Source organism: Urocitellus parryii, chromosome 1 (genome assembly GCF_045843805.1).
Source record: "Urocitellus parryii isolate mUroPar1 chromosome 1, mUroPar1.hap1, whole genome shotgun sequence".
In the NCBI taxonomy this organism is placed as follows: domain Eukaryota; kingdom Metazoa; phylum Chordata; class Mammalia; order Rodentia; family Sciuridae; genus Urocitellus; species Urocitellus parryii.
The window spans coordinates 146095281-146122953 of NC_135531.1; the positions used below are offsets into that span (position 1 = coordinate 146095281).

At 36.6% G+C, this 27673-nt stretch overlaps 2 pseudogenes; both read right to left on the reverse strand.

Annotated features, from left to right (window-relative positions):
• Positions 1 to 8148: 8148 nt before the first annotated feature.
• Positions 8149 to 9450, reverse strand: LOC144254453 (zinc finger protein 385B pseudogene; annotated as a pseudogene).
• A 15172-nt stretch (positions 9451 to 24622) lies between these two features.
• LOC144254456 (peptide chain release factor 1-like, mitochondrial pseudogene) lies at positions 24623 to 25534 on the reverse strand (annotated as a pseudogene).
• Positions 25535 to 27673: the final 2139 nt, after the last annotated feature.

Genomic DNA, 27673 nt, shown 5'->3' on the forward strand with positions numbered 1-27673 from the left:
AGTGGGCTCTGTGTGCAGCAGTGCCCTGGCCCTCATCATCCCACCCCTCCTGGAGATCATCACCTTTTACTCTGAGGACATAAGTTGTGCCACCATTGCAAAGGACATCATGATCAGCATCCTGGGCTTTTTGGGGTGTATTTTTGGAACATACCAAGCCTTCTATGAGTTGACCCAACCCATTAACCATTCCATGGCCAACTCTACAGGTGTCTATATGCATCATTTTTTATTTTTATTCTAATAGCTTCCCCTTCCTCCTACCCCCATTTTGATTTCCATGCAGATGTTATATATATTCATCAAACCCCAACATCTCTATATTAATTAGTGGCTTCTTTATCTTTCCAAGAGAAATGTAGATATCACAGGTTAGTATTGATACCTCTAAGGCTACCCCTTTTTTGATTTTGGATTTCTTTGGCAATATTTTGTACCTCAGAACCAATATCACATTCAGACATTCATATTATTAACCTCATTTGATGGAAACAGAGATAACATTCACTTCTGATAAGCCTGGAAACAAGAGACCAAGCTTAAATGCAAAAGAGAGTTTTTTTCTCTATACCATAGAAACTTCCCTAGAAACATCAAATTTTTAAAAGTATATATCTGTAGAAGGGAATTTTCTATTTAAATATTCCAAGTGAAAGAGTGACAGAATAACAATAGAACTTAGCCATAATTTTTTCACTGATTTCTTTATTTCTTTTTAATTTTTTTTTAAATTGGGGATTGAACCCAGGGGCACTTAACCACTGTGCCACATCCCCAGGCTTTTTAATTCTTTAATTTTGAGACAGCAACAAGTTGCTTAAGACCTCAATAAATTGCTGAGGCTGGCTTTGAACTTGTGATCCTCCTGCCTCAGCCTCCTGAGCCAATGGGATTACAGGTGTGCACTGCTGCACCTGGATCTGCCACTGATTTCCTATGGGACCTTGGGCAAGTTCCTCCCCTTCTCTTAGTCTGTGAAATGAAGGGTTATATTAATTGATTGTTGAGGGCTCTTTCAACTTTGACCTTCTAAAAGTAAAAAGGGAAATTTATAGTTTATTATTCATCCTCCAATCACATGTGTGACAATTGTTTCCCATGAGCTAATGAACTCATGGGACATATGAGTAGGTTAAGAGATGAAAATATATTTTGTTACATATTATTTTATTTACATATAAATAAAACATATTTCATTCCACTTCTGTCTTTCAGCAGAACTTACATTCCTGTTAATACCTCAAAGGTGTGGTTTTCCCTAACTAGGGATCCTCTTCCTTCCTTCCATTTTCTTTCTCTGATCTCTTAAAGCCACTTAGTGCTCATTTAGACTGATGGGGATGAGCAGTTTCCATAGAGAAAAGGAGGTTCATGTACTGGAGACTTGAACCCCAGAATGGCAGTATTGGGAGGTTGTGGGACCTTTAAGAGGAGGGGCCTCATGGGAGATACTTAGGTCAAAGAGAGTGCTGCCCTTGGAAGGGAATACTGGTTTCCTCCAGTGAGTTCTCACAAGAGGAAGTGGTTATCAAAGCCTGATTACTACCCTTGTATCACTCTCTGACATCTTGTTTCAAGATATAATCCCTTCCTCCAACATGTTCTCCTGCCCTTGCCATTCATCCCAAGGTTACGTGGTCAAAAGGGAGAACAGAACCTGTGCCATGTGGTTAGGACTTTCAGAATCCAAAACTTTGAGCTAAATAGTCCTCTTTACTTTATAAAGTTAACTGGTCTCAGGTATTATTACAGCATCAAAAAGCTGACCAGTAATGGGGAAAGAGTGAATGGTTTCCCTGCAAGATCAGAAACAAGACGAGGATGACCAGTCTCAGCACTTCTGTTCAAGATTGCACCAGACATTAGAGACAGTGAAATCAGACAAGAAACATGAGGTAAAAGGTGTCCATATTGGAAAGGAAAAATTAAAACTCTATTTGATGACATGGTCATTCATGTAGAAAATTCAGTGTAATCTATACAAAAGTACATCCAGTTTATAAAGTTTCAGTATAGGAGATCCATATGCAAAATCCAATTTGCACTTCTGCATACTAGCTGAGAATAATTAGAAACTAGATATTTCAAATTTGATTTATAATAGCATCAAAACATGCAATAAATGAGTATAAATCTGATGAAAAATATGAATGACATATATGCTGAAGTATATATGGGCATACCTTGAAGGCATTGCAGATTTGGGTCTAGATCACCACAATAAAGGAAATATCACAATAAAGCAAATCACATGAATGTTTTAATTTTCCAGTGCACATAAAAAATCATATTTACACTATACTATAGCTTATTAGGTGTGCAATAGCATTACATCTAAAAAAACAATGTGTATGCCTTAAATTTAAAATATTTTCTTGCTAAAAATCGTAACAGTATTCTGAGCCTTCAACAGTTAGTCTTTTTTTGCTATTGGAGAGTGTTGCCTTGATGTTGATGGCAGCTGACAGCTTAGGGGGGTATTTGCTGAAGGCTGAGATGGCTGTGGTAACTTCCTAAATAAGACAATAATGAAGTTTGCTGTGTAGATTGACTCTTTTATAAAATGCTGTTTGATGGCATTTTTACCCAGAGTCAAAACTGGAATTTAATCCTCTGAAACTCTGCTGATGCTTTATCAACCAAGTTCATGTAATAGTCACAATCTTTTATTGGCATTTCAACTATGTTGAGGGCATCTTTACCAAAAGCAGATTCTATCTCAAGAAACCAGTTTCTTTGCTTATCTACAAAAAGCACCTCTTCATCTGCTAAAGTTTTATCTTGAGATTGCAATTCAGTCACATTTTCAGGCTTCACTTTTAATTTTCTTGCTATTTCCACCACATCTTCAGTTTCTTCCTCCAGCAAAGTCTTAAATACCTCAAAACCATCTGTGAGAGTTAGAATCAACTTCTCTCAAATTCCTGTTAACATTAATACTTTTACCTTCTCCCTTGAATCAAAGATGTTATTAATGGCATCTAGAATTATGAGTTCTTTCCAGAAGATTTCAAATTTACTTTGTCCAGATCTATCAGAGGAATCATTATCTATAGCAACTGTAGTCTTACAGAACATAATTCTTAAATAATAAGACTTGAGTGTACTTCTGAAATCCTACCTATTTAGGAGGCCAAGCAATAGCATTACATCTAAAAAAAACAATGTGTATCACAAGTTCAAGACCGTCCTGGGAAACTTAGCAAGACCTTGTCTCAGAATTTTAAAAACAGGCTGGGGATAAAGCTCAGTGGTAGAGTATTTGCCTAGCATGTACAAGGCCCTGGGCTCAATCCCAAGTATCACAAGAGAAAAAAAAATACTTGAATGTCCAAATTACTCCTTATCCACAGGCTGCAGAATGGATGTTAGCAAGCATGAAAGAAAAAAAAAAAAAAAGAATCTCACTATACATCTTCATCAATGCTCTTGGGTGACCAAACACATTGTCAATGTTTTAAGTATTTTGCAAGGGACCTTATATTATCTAAGTGATAGGTATCAACATAGGCTTAAAATACTCAGAAAGCTGTGCTGTAAAAATACACTGTCCCTCAGGCTTTCTTGCTCCATTTTTAGAGCACAGCAGAGTCAATTTAGTATGATTCTTAAAAGCCCTAGGATTTTTAGGGTGAAGATGAGCCCTGGCTTCGGCTTTCAGTCATCAGCTAACTACACTAGCCCCTACAAGACAGGCCTGTCCTTTGAAGCTTTGAAGCCAGACATTGACCTCTGTCTAGCTTTGAAAAATCCATCTTTTTCCAAATAAGGCAACTGTTTTAACTACACTGAAAATCTGCTGTTGAAGCTACCTCCTTCGCAATCCCAGCTAGATCTTCTGGATAACCTGCAGTGGCTTCTATACCGGCACTTGCTGCTTCATCTTGCATCATATGCATGTATTACAGAAAGAGTTGGCTGATAATCTCAGAGTTTACAATGTTTAAAGTTTGTTTAATCTTGAAGAGTGCACAAAATGAGTCTTCTAAACTTGGAAGGCTTAGAACATTTCATTCAATAGTGGAGATATTCTGAACTATCTTAGTTATTTTTATGGAAAGATAGCCTGTTTCTAAATAAAAAATTCCTTAAATCCAACAATTTGCCCTTCCTGTTTTTTGAAAAGTGTTGTGCTGCTCAAAAGTCCCCATTAGCAATGAAGCTTACATCTTAATTTTAGCACTAGATTATCAAAAGGTATTTATCCTACTTTAAGCCTCTTTGGAATTAAAGCTAACACTTTGCACATAAAATAGGCCTTTGAGTTCTTCACACTTCCTCTCTTCTAACATTTTTGACATACAGGTAATAAAAAGCCTCTGCATTAATAAGATTTGTGGAAAAGAAGATGAAAGTTAGATTATATCGGTTGAGAACAGAAATGAAAATTAATGCCTAGCATGAGGTCAGTTTGAACTTATCTTAGCATGAGAAAATTGTAGATGGTCCTTTCCCCATAAAAGATGGGGTGCACTGAAGCAGATGGCTTCCATACCTGAGGAAGAGTTTGTAATGCCTCTTCAGTTCCCTTGGGGCTGCATATGCCAGCAAATAATACAATTATTTACAGCTGGCATCTGTTCTGATTGGCCAAAGCCCATAAAATAGTCATTATTAGGTTGTTAAATGTCTTGCTGATCATTCCAGGATTTCAAGAATGACTGAAGAGATAGGGGCCCATAAATAGAGTGAGAATATTCTTAAGAAATTTTACTTTCTCTATTCATCTTATTTGAAGGAAAATATGTCTCTTAATCAAACATGTCAAACATCACATTTCTTTAGTCCCCCAACAAGAAATTATTTCAAGAAATGGGAAAAGAATGGATGCATTGAAGATTAATGTGTGTTGTGCTTCTCATGAACAGTGAGAAAATATTAAACTTCTTTAATCAGAAGTGTGCTTTGAGTCAATATTGTTGTGGGTTATTAAAAAGTCAAATTGATATTCAAGTCAATCTTGAAGTTACACATAGTGAGACTGCAGATGAACAATATAATTTTATGTTTTCTATTATAATTCTTAATATAATTACTCCAAAAGAAACCAATGCAGTGTGGTCTTTTCATCTCCAGGGTACTGGATTTTGAGAGGTTAACAGATCTGTTTGTTTACTTTCACCTTTCCTTTTCACTATATTTAATGCTTTTGTTCAGGATAATGTAAATTGTTCAGAATTTTTTTTTTTCAGTGCCTGCTGGAATGTTACATAATTTTTTTTTTAGCCATCATTGCCAGAATTCCTATCTTCATCCCAGTGCCGGGAAAGACAAAGATAAAACCAAACTACAGCTTCTTCGATAGCTATCACAACAAACTGTATAAACTGATGCATCAATAAATAATGTAACTCAACAAGTGATGCTCAATCAAGGAGTCGATTTACTTTGGGAGGAAATGGACATATTAATGGATTCCTCTGCTTTGAACTGCTTGCAGAACTTTCCTGGACTATGTATCACTTGTATGCATTGTGAACTATTTGTTGGTGCAGCGAATTGTGATAGTGTTGGGGTATCTTTGCTGATGGTGTCACCGATGGTACAATTTTTCTAAAAGGAGCCGTCAATTGACTTGGTGTCGTGGCATTTCTGTATCCCCCTCCCTTCTGCTTGTGATGGTGGTTCAGCTATAGAGGTGAGGCAAAGAACCTCACCTCCCCACTGGTGCAAAGGCCAAATTTGGGGGCCAACAGAGGTGAGGCAAAGAACCTCACTCCCCCACTGGTGCAAAGGCCTATCCACAAGTATGGCTGAATGCTGAACTGATAACTGGTGTCAAGATTGTTAAATTTAACATGATCGATTATAGTGTTTATTTTGCCCAGATTGATCCCAAATATCAATTTGAATCTGTAGAAAAATGTGAAACCACAAACTTCACTGTAAAAGTGGCTTCTCCACTCGCTCTCCTCCTGAAGCTAGCGGGCTGGGAGGAAAGAATGACATTCTGCTCTCCTTTTACCTAGGATAGACCCCTGCAGTCCACCACGGGCGGGCGCCCGCTACTTTGGAATTTTGTGTTGGTTGGTGAAGTTCCGGTGGAGGGAGTTCTGGTTGGTGTGTAGTGTGTCCTGGAGAAGGCCACGTGGGTGGCATTTGGAGGAGTTCGGAAATAAAGTTTGTTCCTGCTTGAGTGGCTCATGATTTGTGCCCAGCCAGACTGCGGCAGAGGCATGAATGTTGCTTTCTCATCACCAAACATGCTCATGAGGGAGATACAGAAGGGCTTAGGCAGCCAGGACAAGATGGCGAGTGCGGAAGTCAGGGGCAGGGCCAGAACAAAGAAGCATGGAGAGGATCTTCTGATGAGATCAACTTCCTGCTTCATGAAAGTGCTGGTGGACACAAGTGGGAGGCCCAATCAGACCCTTCCACTTCCATACTTGTGCTTTTAATCAGGGGATCCAATAGAAAAACTAAAACAGTACCATGGACAAAAGAGGCACCAATCAATAATAGTGAGAAGTGTGAGAACAGGGGAGGAGATAAGTAAGGAAGAAATTACAGAGCCCACAAAAAGAAAGGCCAAAACTCCCCCACTGGATTCCTGGCTCTGGGGCTCCTTCTCTTTGGAGAAGTCTTATCTTTTTATCTCTGTTGCTTTTGCAATAAACTTACTTCTTGCTCTCTATCTCTGTGTCCTGTTCTTCAATTATTTGCTGAACAGAGACAATGAACCCAGCACCTCTGCATGGTAACCCTCAAGGAGAGACGTTCTCTCATAAAACAAATCTAGTGAGTTTTATACTTTTTTCCACTTTGCCAGAGGAAAGACCACTTTTTCAATGTTGGGAAACAGAAAAAGCTCCTCCCTCAAGGAATCTGAATGAAATCTACAATATGAATAGGAATGAATTTGAAAGGATCTCTAAACTCATTTTTTTTTTTTACTGGAAATATGAACCGATTTTTATTTTTGATGCTTTTATTGAAAAGGTACATTTAAAAAAATACACAGACATTTTACCATTTACAGATTGCAGATATAGATACTCTAAAAGAGTTCACTATTTTATTGTTTTATGATACTTCTTGCCCCTGATATCACAAATATTCTAGTCTTGTTGATACCAACTTCGAAAGGGGGGCATGGGAGCATGACCTGCAACATATTCAGTGAACAGAAAGACAAATTGTTCAATTATAAATTTTATATCTTCTGTACATTATTGCATTAGGGAGCCACAAAATTATGTAGCATCATTACAAATGAAAACAGGTTAAAAATGAAGATAATTACGTAGAAATACATGGATTCATTGTCTTCTTGCAGAATGCACAGGAGGTGCCAAAATGTGCAATTTAGGAAGCTCTTTTTGTGTTTGTATATATTTGCTTAGCAACTCAAACCAGTGAGGAAGCTACAAAAATAGCAAACAGGTAGTAATTATAGCTATGTTATATGGCTTTCTATTTTGTTTAAATATCTCCAAATAAAATATGAAATAAAGAAAATACATTATCTTTTGTTCTCTTAACGAGAAATTCAAAGCTATTTTGCTTCCTAACATTTACACAGCAACTAAAGATGTTGAATTCAGACAAGAGATACAATCTAGTACTACACAGGATACAACAGTACTTGGGTCTAAAACAGTACACAATCCCTTTCGACGAGAGTACACCAAAAAGAAAACGTGATCCGTTGGTAAGATGGTATTCACAAGTAAGCACTTGTGTTCTATTTTTCTTCCACACTAGAATATGCCCAGTTGGATTCCAGAGCTATTTACAGACATCTGAGGAAGATCCTAGTTTTCAAGTCTGTCAGGAAAATATTCCATATTGTTCTAAGCCAGATTATACCCATGGGAAAACAGAGACTGGTTTTCTTTTTCTTTACTTTCTGACTGTATATTTTCAAGAACCCAGATTTCTCAGATACACCAATTAAATGGGGTCGAGTTGGGGAGGGAAGAGGGAACCTGTGCTGCTCACATTCCAAAATGATTTGATCGGTCCATAAAAGCACTCTTGAATCTAGTGATTTGTTTTTCACTGGAGCTGGGGTTTCAGGTGGTAGGCTGCATTTTGTGGGTAGGTGGGATACTTACTGTAACACAAAAATGCTCAAGTTGCTGAAATCCTTTTGGCTTGGCTTCTAGACTTTCCTACTGGCCTGGCTGGTCTTGGGGCTTGCAGATGTCAGTATGGGGCAAACAGGATGGAGGCCGGAGTGGCACGTATGGGCCCGTGCCCTGGCCTCAGGAGAGCTGGAGGGATGGCTAGAGCCTGGAAGAGCGAGGCAGATGGCCGGGGTGGCAGTGACAGTGCAGAGGACACAGCCGCTGCTGCTGCCAGGGGTGAGGACAGGAAGGCTGGGGCCAAAGGTTTCATCATATCTTTCTGGAATGCAAGTTTTGCTGCTAAAATGCTTGGGCTCCGCTGGAGTTTGTTGTAAGGGCTGTATTTCGGCTTCAGTGGCTTCCCTGCAACTTGGTCTTTATGCCTCCGGCTAGAAATGTGCTGTTTGAGTTGAATTTCTGAGTTAACATGAACATCACAGATTTCACAATGAAATGTCTTGTTCTGTAGTCCTGACACCTTATTGCCATTCTGCATCTTTAATCTTGATCCAGGTCTAGGATAGGACTTAATTGGACCAGCTCCATTAGGAGCCTCAACCATGGTCTTGTGTTTAGATCCTGTGTTGTGTGCCTCCAGCTGTGACAGGGAGTTCACAGCCACTTTGCATAGTGAACAATAAAGCAATTTTTTGGCTTTCTCTTCTTCGGATTCAGCAACAGACCCTGGTGCTCCATTTGTGCTTTTGGAGGGCGAAGTGGCTGTCCCAGGTGGCAGGGCAGTTGTGCCAGATTTGAGGAGAAATGAGCCACTTTCAGAGCATGATGGCTGACTGGAACTATTGGCTTTCAGCTTTCCTTTATCTTCTGATTTGTCAGAGCTGTTGCCTGTGATTGGAGTGATGGAGCAGCTGGGATTAGCCTTTGCGCTGTCCTTGGAAGAAACCATTTTGGGTTTATTTTTCGTTGCCTCTAGTGCTTTGACCTTCTTGGCATGTTTACTTCCTTTGTAGTGGGCCTCGGCCTGGCTATCTGAGTTAAAGCGAAGCTGACAGACATTACAAGAAATAACTTGTTTCTTCTTTGGGGGAATGGATACTCCAAATGTGTGGTTAATGACTGCTTTTTGCACAGGATCCATCTGTGCTGGTGTTGGGGCTGGGGCTGGCCAGCAGTGTCCCCGAGCTCTGGGCTGGAAGCGGGGGCTGCCCATCGCTCAGCTGCTTCACTGTTTGCAATGGGATTTGCCGTTGTAATGGACCTGGGCCTGGGCTGCAGAGTTCAGCTGGATGTTGCACACCTCACAGAAGGAGAACAGAATTTTCTTTTTCTCTTTACTTAACTGGTCCTCAGGCCTGTCGGTCTTAATCCCCCTTTCTTCAAAGCCCCGTAGAAAAGCTGCCATATTCATAATTCCATCTTCAAGATGGTACTTCATACATTGGGTTGTGTTCTAAAACCCCTTTTTTAAGTCGGTTGATGGGAAATTGTGCATATTTTCTTATAAATTTAGAAAAACAAATTGCTTTTAGGTTTCCAGATCAGCCCATAAACATCAATTTAATCTTCGATGAACTTGAAATGTAGACCATCTCGGGGCGCCGGCCGCAGGCGCGTAGGGCAGTGTCTCCTCCAGCCCGGAAGCTGTTGCTCGCGCTCTGGCGGTTGCTGCGGTCCCGCCAGGGCTGCACTGAGGCTTCGCGCAGACGCTCTCCCGCGATCTGCTGCAGCCCCGGACGGTGGCTACCGCGACAGCGGCGGCGGTGGCGACGGCGACAGCTGGGCGCAGCGCGGCCCCGGAACTGTCCAACTCTTTCGGGCGTGGGGCTCAGATGCCCGGCCGCGGCCCGGCGCTGAGCGCCTGCGCGCCCGGCCTCGCCCAGGTGAGCCGCGTGTGCCCCGAGCCCGCCGGGCGCACCCTGCCCGCACCAGCCGCCCGCCGGGCTCCCTCGTCTGGCCCTCTAAACTCATTTTTAAGGGAAGTTAGCAGAGTGGTTGTAAGTTTAACTTAAAAAAAAAAAATCAAGTATGTTTTATGCAAGACTGTTACCATTGGGATGTCCAATTGAAGTCCAGGTCTTTGATGTCCTAAACAAAGAATTGAGCAAGACACACGGAAGTAACAGGCAAAGTACAGATTTATTCAAGGTGAAGGTAGAACTCTGTTAGGTAGAGCAGAGTGGGGAGAGGGTGAGGGGAAGGGAGGGGATGAGAGGATCCAGGTCCTAACATTTAGAAATTAGGGTCTTGTATGCTGAGCTGTAGGCATTATCTCCGGTATACAGAACAAATTGAAGACTTTACCCCATTTGCTCCATTGGTTAACTTGTGCTACTGATTTGAATATTTTCCAATTTTTCTCCCATTGGTTGCCTTAGAAAACCTAATTAGAATATTTCCCACTTTACCCCCATTGGTCACTTAAAAATATGCAATCTTGGGCCGGGGATGTGGCTCAAGCGGTAGTGCACTCGCCTGGGTTCAATCCTCAGCACCACATAAAGATGTTGTGTCCCCCCAAAAATAAATTAAAAAACATAAAATAATAAAATAAATAAATAAAAAGATTTTGTGTCCACCAAAAACTAAAAAATAAATATTAAAAATTCTCTCTCTCTCCCTTTTTAAAAAAAATGCAATCTGGGTGACAGGAGTTACCATGGTGATAAATCCTCAGTGGCAGGAGTTGTTACGGTAATGGGACGTATGGTAAACATGAATATGACTGGTCTTCTTGTCTTGTTCTCCACTGGCTACTTCCTTATACCCTGTCTCTGCCATCTTGGTGCCCCTGAACTCCTACCTAACAATACTATTTTAGCCAGTTTTTTTCGCTGCAGTAACTATATGACCCGACCAGCACAACTGTAGAGGAGGAGAAGTTTATTTGAGGGCTCACAGTTTTAGAGATCTTAGTCCATAGAAGGCTGGCTCCACTCCTCGGGCTCAAGGTGAGGCTGAACATTAAGGCAGGAGAGTGTGGCAGAGGGAAGCAGTTCATACTGTGATCATGAAGCAGAGAGAGTTTCTACTTTGCAGATACAAATATATACCCAAAGCCACAGCTCAATTTCCACCTCCTTCAATCACACCCTATCAATTCAGTTGCCACAGTTAATCCTTATCATGGGGTTACATCACTGATTGGGTTAAGACTGTTACATCCCAATCATTTCTCCTCTGAACCTTCTTGTTCTATCTCATACATGAGCTTTTGGGGAACACCTCACTCCAAGCTATAACAAGTACTAAACAATGAAAAGAGCAAATTAATTAACTAACACTGTTTACAATGCTATCAGAGAGAAAAAAAAAGATTAGCTATCTTGGAATGAATCAAAGTATAAACTATTCTGCAGGCAGAGTTCTAAATCTTAATTACAACATATTGGAGAAGACCTACATGAAGTGATATGCTACACTCACAGAATATATCACAAATATGCCAACTACCACAAAACTAATTTACATACTTAACAAAATTTCAATAACAATCTCAAGATTTACATAGAATGTTATCATTCCTAACACTTCAGTGGAGGATTAAAGAGTCAAGATTAAAGAGAATAATTTTAAAAAAGAAAGACTAAGATGACTGCATATATGGTTCGATGCTACATCATGTAAAACCAGATAAATGAAAAGTTGTGCTGCATTTGTGTATAATGAATCAAAATGCATTCTGCTGTCATATATTCCTAATTAGAATAAATAAATTAATTAATTAACTAAAAAAAAGATTAAGATGAGATGTCTCATTACAAATGATTTCACTTTAGAAGGAACTGAAATTAGCACAGGGGAGAGAAATTCATCAATGGAGCAGAAGAAAATGTACAAAAACAGAATCAGGTATTGACGAAACAGATGACACCAGAATAAAGCATTGAGAAAATAAAGCACTGTTAAGTAATCAGAGCTCTTAAAATGATAATTCATATGGCAAATAAGCCATTAAAGAAGATACTACATTCACAATTTAAATTTAAATCAATTAAGAATTTTATTGTCAAAAATAAAATTTTTAAAATTTCTGTAGAAAATTTAGTTTCATATATTTTGGGCTTTATTGAAGAGTAGGCAACATTTTTTAGCCAGATTCAATTAATATTGTCCAAAAATATTAATATATTTACCATGTTAAAATTAAAAACATTTTTCAACAAAAGAAATTTTTTTAAAAAAGAATAAAAAACAAATTACAAGTGGGAGAAGATATTCAGAATCCCAACTAGTACAAAGTAATATCAGAAGACATAAAAATTAAAGTCAAATCAGTAAGAATGCAAGACTGACTCATCTGAAAAGTTGTGGCCAGTATATCTAATGCATTATACTGAGAAAAAAGCATAAAAATAAAATTATTAGAAATCAGCAAAAATTGTAAATCAATATGACACAAATACCATTTTACCTTCATTCTATTGACGAAAACTGCTTGACAATACCAAATATTAGAATGATACATAAGAGTATAAATAAGTGCAAATATTTTCATGAGTTTAACATTGTCAACTGGTATCAGACATCACATATCTTACAAGGAAATAAGTACACTCTCAAATTTATATTCAGGAGAAACTCTTGCTCATGTACAATAGAAGACATATACAAAAATGTTCAAGGAATATTGTTCACATTAGAAAAATATCAGACACCATCTGTTATGGTGTAGATATGAGGGATCCCCTAATAGCTCACATGAGAGATAATGCAAGAAAGTTAGAGGTAAAATAATGGTGTTATGAGATTCTTAACCTTATCAGAGCATTTATTCCCTGATAGGACATAACTTGCTGGTAATTGTAGGTAAGTCTGGGTGTCACTCGAGAAGATGGGTAATTGGGGTATTTTATCTATGGAGAGAGGATAAGTCTCTCTCTGTTTCTTGGTGGCTGTTTCCTAAGTGGCTTTCCTCCAACACATTTCTCTGCCATGATATTCTGCCACACCTTGGGCCCAGAGCAATGGAGCTGGCCCTCTGAAAGTGTGACCTCCCCAATAAAATGTCCTTCTCAATATTCTTGTCAGGTCTTTGGTTACAGTGACAAAAAAGCTGACTAAAACACAATCCAAATATTCATGTTGAAGAAATTTTTTAAAAAGTTGTGGTATCTTAGCACAAGAGAATGTTATGAAATGATCAAAATGAATAAGCTATCATGAAGCAATGTGTATGCTTCTTGGAAAAATAATATTTACTGCAAAAATTCAACTCATTTGATTATTTGAAGCATGAAAGCTTTTAGGAAAAGAAAAAATAACTCAAATTATAAATATATGTTTTGGAAAATATTTAGAAGTACACAATATATAGAAGAAAGCATGTGAATGATTGACACAAGCTTTAGAAAAATGAAGTAAATGAAATCAGGGTAATGGGATAAACCATATGTGTAGACAAAGGTTAAATTATTATCTGGCTATTACACAAATATAAATATTTAATTATATATATATATATATATATATATATATATATATATATAAAATGAAGTCACACCATGTTGAGATCAGCAATGAAAGTGAACCAAGTTTTATGATTAACCTAATTCCATGCTTATGTAGAAGGGAATTCTAAGTAATTTTAATTAATAATTATAGATGGAAAATGAGCAATTTACCCCCAAATGACTTGATACAGAGAATAAATGGGTAGACTAGTGAGAGAGGCAAGATAGATTCTCACTCATTTATTCTACTTTCCTGTGAAATTTAATATTATGGTGATGCTTTGGAAAGAATTTTGATTGTACTGTGCTTCTCCTATTTTGCATCTCTGTTTTTGAACTCTGATTTTATTTTTATTTTCCAGCGGAAACACCAACAAAGGATTTTAGGCATGATTTCCTCTAAAGATCCATGAGACTCCATCAGGCTGAGCAGTTTTATGGTTTGGTATGAAATGTCCCACAAATCACCTGTTAATGTGGGAATGTTCAGAGGTGAAGTGATTAGATTATGAGAACTGTAACCCAGTTAGCCCATCCTCCTGAGGACTGACTGGATGGTAGCTATAGGCAGGTGGGGTACAGCTGCAGGAGGTGTGTCTCTGGGGGCATGACCTGGCAGGGTGCATCTTCTCTGTGGTCCCTTCCCTCTCTCCCTCTTGCTTCCTGACCCACCAGGAGCTGAGCAGCTTCCTCGGTTGGTATCTTCCCTTTGATGTGTTGCTTCACCTTGGACCCAGAGCTATGGAGTCGATTATCTTAGACTGAGATCTCTGAAACTCCCCAAAAAACTTTTACCCCTTTAAGTTGTTCTTGTCTGGTAGTTTGATTACAGAGATGAAAGAGCTAATTAAAATAGGTAGTATGATTATATTTTAGTGTTGTCTTTGCATAGGGTACGCTTGAGGGTTAATGACAATTTAATTTGATAAAATTGTTCATAACCCAATGATTAATGAATTTTTGTTAAAAAACTATAAAATGGAAAATTAAAAAAAACTCTAATGTATTTCAAACTGTATAAAATGTTGTGTTAAACCCTTGACATTATTTTTACCAGTCAATGAGTAAAACATAATACTGTGACATACATATTCAGATGAGGTAATTTAATAATACTGTGTTGTCACAAGCCATCAGTGGGGTGTATGTGGACTATAGTAGCATAGTAGCCTCCTGAGGGGATAAGTCTGGCATTGGGAACTTCCTGTGGCACCCCTCTCAGGAATTGGCCACTTGATGCAGGTGAACTTCCCCCTAAAGCTCTGCCAGATTCCACACAGCCACTGAGTTGGGTGTGACCTGCCAAGATGTCAATCAACCTGCTGACTGCAAGACTCTGCCCTTGAAACCTTAGCCCCCCTTTTGATGTACACCCTTAAATAAACCATTGGAGGCATCTTTTCTTTGTCTAGTTCCAGTGCCCATGTGGACTAGATCTATCAGGGGCTTTGTGTTTATAAATATATTTCTGAATATTGGTCTTTTGTTATTCACTAATTATTTGAGACTTTAAGTATTAGGGTGGCTTAAATTCTCCTGGGCAGGCAGAAGAACCCCGCAATGAGATGCTGGCCATCGCCCCCATTACTGTGTAATACAAAATTCGGAGTCTGTGCACTCCTTCCTACAGTGGATTGTGCAACAAAAGCAGCACTCTTCTTTTAAATCACATAAACAAAAGCCATAAGTATCTAAAATATTTTCACGATTCCTTCAGAGTAATTATAACAAATTTCACTGTAAGACTTCTTTAATGCTTTACATGAATTTCATAATACAGTCCTTGTTCTAAAGAAGATTAATCATAAAATTAAAAAAACAACAACAATGCATTTTCTGAAAGAAAAAAAAACAGCCATTATAGAAAGTGGTGAAATATTTCATTTCATCCCTGCAGAAGATCCTAAATTTACTTTTCTTCTTAAAACTCACAAATTTACTCAAAACAACTTTCCAATGAACATAAAGATTATATTTCCACAAAGAGAAGGCACAGAGCTTCACAAGTTGAGGACAAACATTATGATGACGTAAGAGAGACGCTAGGCCTTGATGGGTAACTTGGTTTATGGACTGAGTTCTGTAATTTGTTAGAAGAGTTTGACACCAATAGGAATTGATACCTTTTGATTATTTTCAACATTGTCACACATGAAGTATATGAAGTATATAGGGGACCGACCAAGGTGTGATTGATGAAAGCAAACGTCATCCCATCTTGCCTGTCAGACCATCTTATTTTCATCCTGTCAGGTAACCCAAATCTCTTCTTCACTGTGAAGCCTTCTAGGATCTGGGCATCTTTCTTACCTTCTCCTTCATCTGTACCTTCAAATGCACTGTGTACATATAACTCTTAGATCTTGTCAATACCTTTAAATGCACTATGTATACATAACTCTTACATCTTGTCAAGTATGTGTTTGCATGCCTCTTCCTTTGTGTTTATTGAAAGGATATAAATCACTGCAAAGTCCTTATACAAGGAATAGAAAGATAAGTGAATGGTGTCTTTTGTTGTGTTGTGATCTGTCAAATAAGGTTCACAGAGTCCAGGCATGTTAAATATCATAAAACCATGAAGGAGTGGTATTTTACCTTGTAATGGATATCAATTACAAGGGGGCTTTATTCTCCAAATCTAGAATATAAAGGTTATTTTTGATGAAAATATAAAAAATAAGTAGAGTCAGACAAAGGCAAAATCATAAAAGATCATTTGATTTCATCAGCTGGTACAGAAGCAAAGGATCAGAAATTAAAAGACTCTTGGAAAGAATGTAGAAAACCCTATTTTTATTTACAGACAGGGTCTCACTAAGTTGCTTAGGATCTCACTAAGTTGCTGAGGCTGACTTTGAACTTGCAATCCTCCTGCCTCAGCCTTCTGAACCATTGTGATTACAGGTGTGTGTCACTTTGCCCAGTAAGTGATTATTTTCTTAAATGAGGTACTGTTTATATTTGTAATTATGAAACTCCCACATTTGCAAATACTGTTTTCACTAGTCTTGGCACTCAGTTATATCTGATTTCTCATAATCTTCTCCCAGTCTGAATGACAGTTACCTCTCTTAATGTAAATGGTAAAGCAGTATTTGATTTTCTTCACCATTCCCAAGAATTTCACCTCTGAATATTCCCACATTAACAGTATTTTGGGGGGGATCTCATAAAAAACTATAAAATTGCCTATTATTGTTGTTGATACTAAGGTTATTTTCCTGATGTTTGATAGCTTTTATAATGCATTTACTTCATATATGTATACATTTGATAATATTTTGATAACACTTATCATATATAATTGTGATGCAGTTATCACTTCAAAAATAAATTATTGACAACACAATTAATAGCGAATCTTGGGTCTCCTGGGGATAAAGATCTGATTGTCTCACAAGACTGATAACTACAGTGTTGCCTTGTAAATATGCCATAATTTTAGTTCTGGCTCAAAGCACATATCTATTTGCAAACTGAGGAACAGTATTTTCTTAGAGGTGTAGTCCTATTAATTAAGTTCTCAAGAATAGTGAAGAAAATCAAATACTGCTTTAGCATTTACAATAAGAGAGGTAATTGTCATTCAGACTGGGAGAAGATTATGAGAAGTCAGATATAATTGGGTGCCAAGCCAAGTGAAAATGGTATTTCTACATGTGGGAGTTTTATAATTACAAATTTAAATAGTACCTCATTGAAGAAAGTAATCATTTATGGGGCATGGTGGCATACACCTGCAATCCCAGCAGCTCAGGAGGCTGAGGCAGGAGGATTGCAAGTTCAAAGCCAGCATCAGCAACTTAGTGAGGCCCTAAGTAAATTAGCAAATTTACTGTCTCTAAATAAACAATAAAAGAGGGCTGGGGATGTGGCTCAGTGGTTAATTGCACCTGGGTTCAATCCCTGGTACTCCCCCCAAAAGAAAGTAGTCATTTTCTCCCCTCACCTAGAATAATCAATATCGTGACTTCTAAGAGCATAGCTGGATATTGCCTGTTTTTGTACATCATATAAATGCACTCTTGCAGAAGTAAAAATTTAAGAAAGTAATCACTTTGCCAAGGAGACAAAATATTCAGTGTTCATTGTCTAAAGTCCCCTCCCTTCTAGATTGTGACTCAATAGACACTGCCACTGTTTGCTTCAGGCACTCAGCTCTTTTTAATATCCCTTAGCCGATCGTGTCTTTTGCTGTTTCCAACCTCAAAGAATGCAGTCCTTTCTTTAGACCTTAAATGCATACAGTTTGGTTATAAATAGAAACTCTCAGTCCTTTAACATGGCTTGGGGTTTGTCACTGGATTTATCACTTAAATTACTGTGTGATTTTCAAAGTTTAAAATATACCAGGGAATCTTGTTCTGGCTATGACCTAGTAGTTTGCATGCAGGAACAACACTGTTCATAGACGGCAACTAAATAAAGGGTAAAACACAATAAGGACTTCCAGTTAGCTTGCTTTTTTTTTTTTTTTCAATTTGGAGATAAATAAAACACTGATAAAACAGTATATAAGAAAAAGCCAAATGAGTATCTGAAATTATTATAAATGCATCCTACATTTTCACTATTTTCTAACACAGTTGCTTGCCTGATGCCTTCAGAAAAAAAAATAAAAGAATGCTCGTGAAAAAACAATCTAATGGATGATATATTAAAATATAAAATTATGAACTTTCATATTAAGTGAAGAACCCAGAATGATTATAGTTAGTTCTGATATTTTCAGTTTTGTGTGTTAGATGGAGGAAAATCTCTTCTGTGTTTGACTATGTATAAAACTGTGTGTGTGTGTGTGTGTGTGTTTGTGTGTGTGTGTGTGTGTTTGGCCACATACAAACATACACAAATACATACAAACATACACAAATGTAAAAATTATACAAAATATAAAGACTTGGTTCAATTTAAGGCTCTTAATTAAAATTTATTTTTTTATAAAGCTGTTGATAGACTGAATGAGGTTTCTATAATTTTGATACTGCTCAAATTTTTCCACATGTAGAACTACCATAACAGAGTTTTCAGCTAAAATTATTTATTGTATATTTGTAATAGTTTTACTTGCAAAGGAAAAAAAAAAACCTGACTAACCACCTGGGCAAGATCCTAAACCTAGACCAAGGTATGGATCCTGTGGATCCTATGGATCCTACACTCTGTTTCATATTCCTCTATACATTTATTTTATTATTTAAATAATTAAAAGAGCTATTTTTAAATTTAAACCTATATTTGGTAGTTGAAATATTTAAAATCATTAGCAACTCTGTCAGGTGAATTTATTTATTAGAATAACTTTAGTTTTAAATTACCGTTTGACAGCTTAGATTTTACATAACCAATCTGTTTTGATAAAAAGTGAATAAATACTTTAAATAATTATTTGCTGTGAGAAATAGGGTGGCAAAAAAGGACATGTATCACTTGATGTAGACAAATTCCAAGAGACACCACAGCATCATAAGTAAGCTAATTGTTATAATACTAATAGGTAATTTCATTAATATGTTCTATGTACCAGTCACTCTTCTAAGAATTTTTTTTGCATGTAATAAATTATTTATTTTTACCAATGACCATATGACAAAAGATGTGCTATAATTCTTGTTTATACATGAAGAATCCAAGGCACAGAAGAGTTCTGCCATTTGCCCCTGTTTACCCAGTACTATTGCAGAATATTGAGCATGTCTCTATGGAGACATCTGGTTTATGAAATCACATTCTTATTTGCTGTGTTATGATGCCTTTCATAGCAGTGAAAAAAATAAAGGAAAAAGAGAATGAAATGTTTGGAGACCTCCCCAGTGCCAGTGCCCGAGACACGCATTGCTATTGTGTTCACCTGTGATCCTGATTTCAAGTCTTTAAACTCTTTGCTCTCTCATTTATACCCAGAGATCCCTAGAAAATTCCTAATTTTCAACGTCTGACAGTGGAAGGACACCAGTGAACTTAGTTAATGGGACCAGACCTCTGAAAAAATGCTGTTTCTAGGTTTGCAAATATATACGTGCTTTGAGCCAGAACTAAAATTATGGCATATATACCAAGGCAACTCCATAGGATCTGTCTAGTGAGACAGTCAGCTCTTCATCCCCAGGAGACCCAAGATTCCCCATTAATTGTATTGTCAATTATTATGATGAATGTCACACACTAAATCAACAATAACAATAACAGTAATAATAAACAGTTGAACATGTACTAAGGGCTTTGCAGGGATTAGTTATTTAATCCTCATAACAGTTTTATGAGAAAAGAATTATTATCTTCACTTTTTGAATGAGAAAATAATGATACAAAAGAGATATAAACTTATTTGTCCAAAGTTAAACAGATAAATGAGTGAGTTCAGATCTGATATCAGCCAGTCTGACTTAAGGGTGTGCTCTGAGTCACCAATTATAGAAGACTTATTTTGTTTGCTAAGAGGGAAGAAGCATTTAAGAAAATGTCATACTCATTTTTTTCAGCGCCTATCATAGAACCTTCTGTCTAGAAACTCAGAAAGATTTGTTGGGCTGAAGTGGAAAGCATTCATGATCATTAGATCTATGATCTCTGAATCGAGATAGCTGACTAACCAAAAAACACTTTAAGAAAAATAAAAACAAATTTCAATAAGTTTTTTTCCCCATTACTGGGGATTGAACTCAGGAGCACTCTATACTTTCCAGGAATGGCCTCAGATTAGCACAAAGTTTTTTCAGCCACTTGAAACATTATTTAAACTAATTGCACTATCCTGGTATGCTCCTGGGCCATGCTGAAGTTCAGAGGAAGAAAATTTCCCCATAAAATTATTACTTAATTATCCTACATGAATACTGTCCTCATTTTCACTTCCACACATTTTGTTCATAAAAAATTTTAGGATAAGTTTTCTTCATTCTTAGACTAAGAGATACTAGTATTTTGAGCAATTGTTTTGTTTATATCATAAATATAAACAAAATGAATCATATCCCTGGATAGGTCTCTCCTCCCCCCCCGCCCTCTCTCTCTCTCTCTCTCTCTCTCTCTCTCATTGTTGATCACCTGTGAGCCTAACTCTTAAGACACATCAAAGTGTATGGGTCATTACGGCATTTTTTAATGCATTACTCGGGACATTCATTTTTAAAAAATTAAATGTTAAACTTTTTAAATGTTTTAAATGTTTCAATTTTAAATATTTAAAAAAATTTAAAAATTCTTATTGTTATCTTGCAGAGATTATTCACTCTTCTAAAGTTGCATTTTTTCCCCTTGAAAATGGATATAGGCTGTAAATAAAGTCAAGTGCCTCAATGATCTTATTTTTAATCCACAAAATTATTTAACCCAAAGATTCTCATCAATCTAAACTTCCAAATTATATTCTCCAATAGCTATACATTCTTTTCCAAGGTATCCTAACAGGTTTCCATGGTGATTTCTGAAATTAATACTAAAAGGTGAAAAGATTCATCATCAGAAGTCATCTACAAACTGAAACATGCTTCTGAGACAGAAAGCAAGGGAAGGAGAAAAGTCTATCACTTGCAATCAGAGACATATATCTAAGACATCTTGGTAAACTAAGCACACCATGGTCAGGCTAAAAACTACAGTGTGGATAAAGGTAAATCTGAAATACAAGCAAAGTTCTCCATGGTTTGATGACCAGTGCTCAACAGTGCTCACACAAAAGCTTGAGGAGTTCATGACAGGTGTTTAAAGCACCTTTGATTTTGCAATTGTGCATTTTATTATGATGGCAATGCTATCTTCAAAATTAATAAATGTGAAGAAAAATCAAATACACAAAATGCATCTGCCATTTTTTCTTTCTTTCTTTCTTTTTTATTATTATTATTTTTTTAACTAGGAATGGAACCCAGGGGAACTTTACTACTACGGAACTACATCCCCAGATCTTTTTATTTTATTTTTTAAAAAATTTGAGACAAGTTCTTACTAAGTTATTAGGGTCTTGCTAAGTTGCTGAGGCTATCCTGGAACTTGTGAGCCTCCTGCCAAGTTGCTGGGATTATGGGTGAGCATCACTGTTCCTGTCTTGTATCTGCTATTTTTAAACTCATAATCATAGAACTGAAAACTGAGTCCCTGGAAGAGATTCCCACAGGGGCCAGCAAGGGAATAAAATAAGCAAACTTGGTAGAGTTTTGCTTCAGTTAAATGCAAATTATGGAAATTCTCTTTATTTTAGGATGATTGATGTTGTCAGGAAATAAAGAGTTCTGGTAGCTGCCAAAAACATCCATACTTTTAAAATAAATCAAATAATTTAAAAAGTATATTAAATATTAAAATGCCAGGCTGGCCAAAGAAAATAGCTTGCCTGTTTATGAATTTTAAAATGTACATAAATACTTCAAAAGGCAGCTTGTGTCTTTTAAACGAAATCCAGAATGTTGTGAAAATAGTACTTGGATTTAAATTATATAAAAAATCATGAACTGTTTAAAATATTTGTGTTTGTGGAACCATTCATAGATTCAGTAATTCTTTGGTTTTATAAAACTGCAATTTTGGAACAAAGACTGGTAATCAAGTATTCGAGAGTACTGAAAAATTTTGTGGTAATTATGATGACATGAAAGTTTATGTTACCGAAGACATTTAACCTAGTTTAGTGCATAGATATTGGATGATAATTAAATATTGGTTTGAGTGAGACATGCATGTATCACTCAGAAAAACTCTAGTTTGGGATCAGGTGGTATAATTTGTGGTGTCATTTATTTCCCACTTTTTAAAATATTGGTACATGATAGTTGTTTGTTGTTTTTTTATTGGTGCATGATAGTTGTTTGTTTTTGCATATTTGCACACACACAATATAATATTATAATGTGGCCAATATTACTACCCAGGACTTCCCGCCTACCTCCCTATGTCCTGCCCCTTGGTCCATTTCCTTTGCTGATCTCCCTTTGAATTTTAGGAGATTCACGCCACCTTTTCTAACTTTTCCCTTTTCCTCTCTAGCTTTCACATCTGAGAGAAAACATACAGACCCTTAGCCTTTTGAGTTTTACTTATTTAGCTTAACATGATAGTTGCAATGGCCATAATTTTGTTTTTCTTCATGGCTGAATGTATGTATGTATATATATACCAAATTTTTAAAATACATTCATCCATTAATGGACACTTAGGCTGATTCCATAGTTTGGCTATTGTGAATTGTGCTGTTATATATCACTATAGTTAGATGACCTTAATTCTTTGGGTAAATTGTTGTGTCATTTTTGCACACATTAAATTTCACATGACTAATATTTCTATCTTAAAACAACCAGAAGAACATCATTTATATCTTATTTTACCATTTTGACTTTGTTCAAAATCAAGTTATGTTTTGATTATTCTATCTCCTGATCAAGAATCTGCTGCATACCACATAACATTGGACAAATCAGCCAACATTTGGATGATATTTAATGAAAAATATGAACATTATGAGAATGGTCTTATTTATAACTGCTATTTAATTTATTCACAATGATTCAGTATTTTTAAACCCCACATTATTTTGAGAAAGTAAATATAAATAGCATATCCTGGTAAAAATATACTTTAAATGAGTAAGAAAATTTATTTAAAATGTCAGAAATGTTTAGAAAGTAATGTGAATCTAGGCACGTAGTAGGTATGAGCTCTCTCTCTCTCTCTCTCTCTCTCTCTCTCTCTCTCTCTCTCTCTCTCAGAAAAGGCTGAGAAAATAAAATCCAGGTAGTGAGCATCCACATACATAGTCACATATCTTTAACTTCTCCTCTAATAGTTGATCCATATTTGGTTCTAAACTTGCTAATAAACAAGTGGTGAGTATGATTAATTATAGGGATTTTTATCAAATAAAAGGAAATCTTTGCCTTGGCTTTAAGAGAAATGAAGATAAACTTCTACAATTTCTCAAAGAGTTAATATTAGGCAAAACATCTATTTTATAAGAAATATAGAGATGAATTGCAGTTTCCTGTAGTATTCATTCAGATAGTTCGAAGATATCATATCAGAATAAAAAAAACATTGGTTGAGCAATAAAATATAATACATTTAATATTATGCACTGGTATTCACATTCCTAATGTCACAGATTCACTGCGTGAAGATTACAGAGTTATTAAAGCAGGATTTCTCAACTTTTGCACTATAACATTTTGCCCTGACATTTGTTCTCTGTGTGCTCTGACCTCTTCCCACTAGAGGGCAGTATCCCCACTCTTCCAGTTATGACAATGCAGAACTCATTGCCATAAGTCCCCTGTGGGAAAGCAAAACTGCCACTTATTGAGAAGCAGCATCCTACCGAATGGAAAGGCTACACAAAATCCTCCCAAAACAGCATTCTTTCAGCTGAGGTTGTAAAAACTATTAAGTAACTGTCAATTGAAATTTAGCTTGTCTCAGAAGTATCCAGAGTGCAGGTGTTAGAGAGAATGGAATCATAAGTTCATGGATTTAGACTTAGAAAATTAGCATACTGACTGTGGCTGTGGAGGAAACTTCTCACTGTTTACTAAAAACTCACACACATATCCGTTCTCTCTTGCCTGGGCACACATAATTGCAAGGCACTTTGAAACTCCGGTGTTGGATCAGTCTGCCATGTGGCTGAGTTCTAGCCAGTAGAATGGGAGTAGACATGATAAGCCCCATTTCTGGAAAAGACTTAGAAGAAATATGTCTAATCCCTGTTTTCTCTTTTCACCCATATTCTTGGTATGTGCAGAAAATGATCACCTGGGACATGATGAATCATAAAATGGTTCTTTCATTACAAGAGGAGAAAAGCTAGCCCTCAGGAGCACCTGTGCTCAACCGTTTTGCATAAACATCATTTTTTTTCCCCTCAGAGGACTTATTGTGAAGTGAATATGACACAGCCAGACAAAACAAGCCATGAACTCAGGAGAATAAAATAGTAAATAAACTAAGAATCAAATAGATTATCCAGCACAGAAATTCTGAAGAAAATGGTTATGATACTGACTTCCATTAGTATTACCACTTACAACAAAGGAATGAATGGAGTTAAAGCAATTAGTTTTTAATTCTCAGGTCACATTTCCTTTATAAAACCTCTACAAATCAATCCCTCTGCCCATGTCAGTTACTGTTATTTTTTTTTTCTCCTGAGTGCATGAAATACTTTAATAACAAACCAACCTAAGCTTTTTTGGAAATAATTTCTAGTAAATATTCATAATCAGCATAGTCCTTCAGGGACTGTATAAGTTCATCCAGTAGATAATCTCCTTGCATAAAAGTCTCAAGACCATGCAGTGATTTGTTTATTCTGTGATCTGTGACCTGGTTCTGTGGAAAATTGTATGTTCTTATTTTCTCTGATCTTCCTTTAGTTCCAACCTGGATCTTCCTAGCACTGTATCTTTTACTTGTTTCTTCCTCTAGATGCATATTGTACAGCTTTGCACGCAACTTTTTCATAGCCATCTCTCTATTTTTCAGTTGAGACCTCTCTTGTTGGCATTCAGAAACAACACCTGTTGGAAGATGAACAATCCTGACAGCACTGTCCGTGGTATTTACGTGCTGACCCCCAGCTCCACTAGCTCGCTTAGTATCGATTCTCAAATCTTTAGGATTAATCACCAGATTAATCTTACCTCAGTGGGCTGGGGTAATATTGCCACTGTCATGGTGATAGTATGGATGCGTCCTTGCTTCTCTGTCTTTGGTACTCGCTGTACTCTATGCACTCCCCCTTCAAATTTCATGTGTTTATAGGCTTCTGAACTGCCAATGCTGGCAGATGCATGTCTAAGGCCACCTATTTCACTTGGAAAGTATTCCAGGGTTTCAAAATTCCATCTTTTAAATGCAGCGTATTGCTGATACATATCAAACATCTCAGAAGTAAACAACATGGCCTCCTGACCCCCAACTCCTGCAGTTACCTCCAGGATCAAATCACTTTCATCAGTTTCTTCTGATGTTTCAACTGAGTTATTTCTTTTTGACACAAAATTATTTCATTCTCTGCAAGTTTCCTTAAATCTTCATTTTCATCGTGCAGCAAGTGCTCGGTCTCCCGCAGCTCCCGCTCCTTCTCGCTCAGGAGTTTGGTGACCGCTACCAACTCTGGCCCCTTGACTAGTAACTGGGCTTCTGACCCTGCCTGGCGCTCGAGGAAGGTCCGTAAAGGCCCGCCGCGGGCGAACAGCTCCTCCAGCGGCGGGCTACTGCAGCTTAGGGGCCGGCGGGCTGCGCCAACAGCTCGGCCAGCCCACAGAACACGGGCAGCGCCCCACCAGTTACTGTTATTTTTATTAACCATGTATCAATAGCTACTTTGTGTTTTTAGTTACCTCTCATCTCCCAAGACCACAAAAAAAGACTTAGACCTCTGTAGCCAGTGTCATAAGGATCTTTTTTTAAATCTGATAGCACTGAGTATAGTGTCTGTGATTTAGTAAATGATCAGTAAATATCTGACCATAGTTACAATAATATTTTTCCAAATCTTCCGCAAATTGTAAATATAAAAAATGAACATTTTTATAGGATTGCAGGGAAATTTTTATGATAAGCCACTTCCAAGTTGGTTTCTCAATTAGTATTATAATTTATCTAAAATATAAAAAAATAAAAATTTATTAGACACCAGAACAAAAGGGCTTTTTAAAACAACTTTTTAATGTTAGGAAAATTTAAATATTATATTTTTCTTCCTGATTATGGAAGGCTTTATCTGCATTAATTAGCAAAAACATTTAATTTTTAAATTTGAAAGCTATTTCTTCTTTCAAGTTAAGATTTTGTTTTGCATTAAAACAAAATATTAAATCCATAGCACACTATTAGGGTTTGTTGGAGTCTTTTTGTTGTTGCTGCTGTTGATAAAAAGGAGTTATAATATTTGTGAAATTAAAGTACTCTAAAATAATGGGATCAAAGCAAATGCATATTTTTTTACTCTGACATAACTTACAAGAAAATGATGACAACATGGTAAGTTTTTAGTGTGATAAACAAAAGGAAGATTGTTGAGAAAGGTGAGGATTTAGGATTTGAGACTTAAGAGTCTAAATGTGGGTCATGTTGTGGGGGCAGATGGTCTCTAAAGAAATTAACATTCATTCTTTCATGTGGGAGATCGACTTAAGCAGAAGAATGCATTTCAATAATAAATTTAAATTTGTATAAATGTATTTTCATATGGTTGCCAAACCTATAATGATCTTGAGAAGTGAATCTATTTGAAATGAATCTATAATTTGAAATTAGGTATTGTGATGCCTCCAGCATTGTTTTGTATGCTAAAGATTGCTTTGGCTATTCTGGGTGTTTTATTCTTCCAAATGAATTTTAGGACATTTTTATATAATTCTATGAATAATGTCATTGGTATTTTGATGGGTGTTGCATTAAACCTACATATTGTTTTTGTAATAGGACCATTTTAACATTACTTCTTATTATCAATGAAAATGGGAAGTTTTCCCATCTTCTAGTGTCTATTCCAGTTTATTTCTTCAGAGTTCTAGATTTTTCCATTATAAATATCTTTGAAATTTTTTGAAAATATTAAAAAATTGAAATAATCTCTTGCATTTTTTCAGATTATAAAGGAATGAAAAGTCAACAAGAAAAATGACATAAACTATACAGATAAAGGGAGGTTGAAAAATTCACTTTTGATGAGTGGGTCATTGAAGAAATTAATGGAGAAATTAAAAAACACCTAGAATCAACTGAAGATGGAAACACAACCTACCAAAATCTGTGGGATACAGTAAAGGATGTACAAAAATTAATTTTTTAAATGAATAAGATTGATAAACTCTTAGCCAAAGAGAATGAAAGAAGATTGATAAACTCCTAACCAAAAGAGAGAGAGAAAGAGAAGGCTCAAATTAATAAAAATTTGGAATGGAATGGAAATAGACACAACTGAAACCCAGAGGATCATTAGAAAATATTTTAAAAATTTGTATTCCAATAATCTGGAAAAGCTAGGAAAAAAATGGACAAATTTCTAGACTCATATCACACACCAAAACTGAATCAAGAGGAGATTTTAAAAATCTAAACAGATCGATATCAAGCAAAGAAATTGAAGCTGTAATAAAAAGCCTCACAACAAAGAATTCCCAGACCTATGGATTTAAAGCTGATTTTCACCGGAACTTTAGATAATAATTAGTGATGGTACCTCTCAAATTA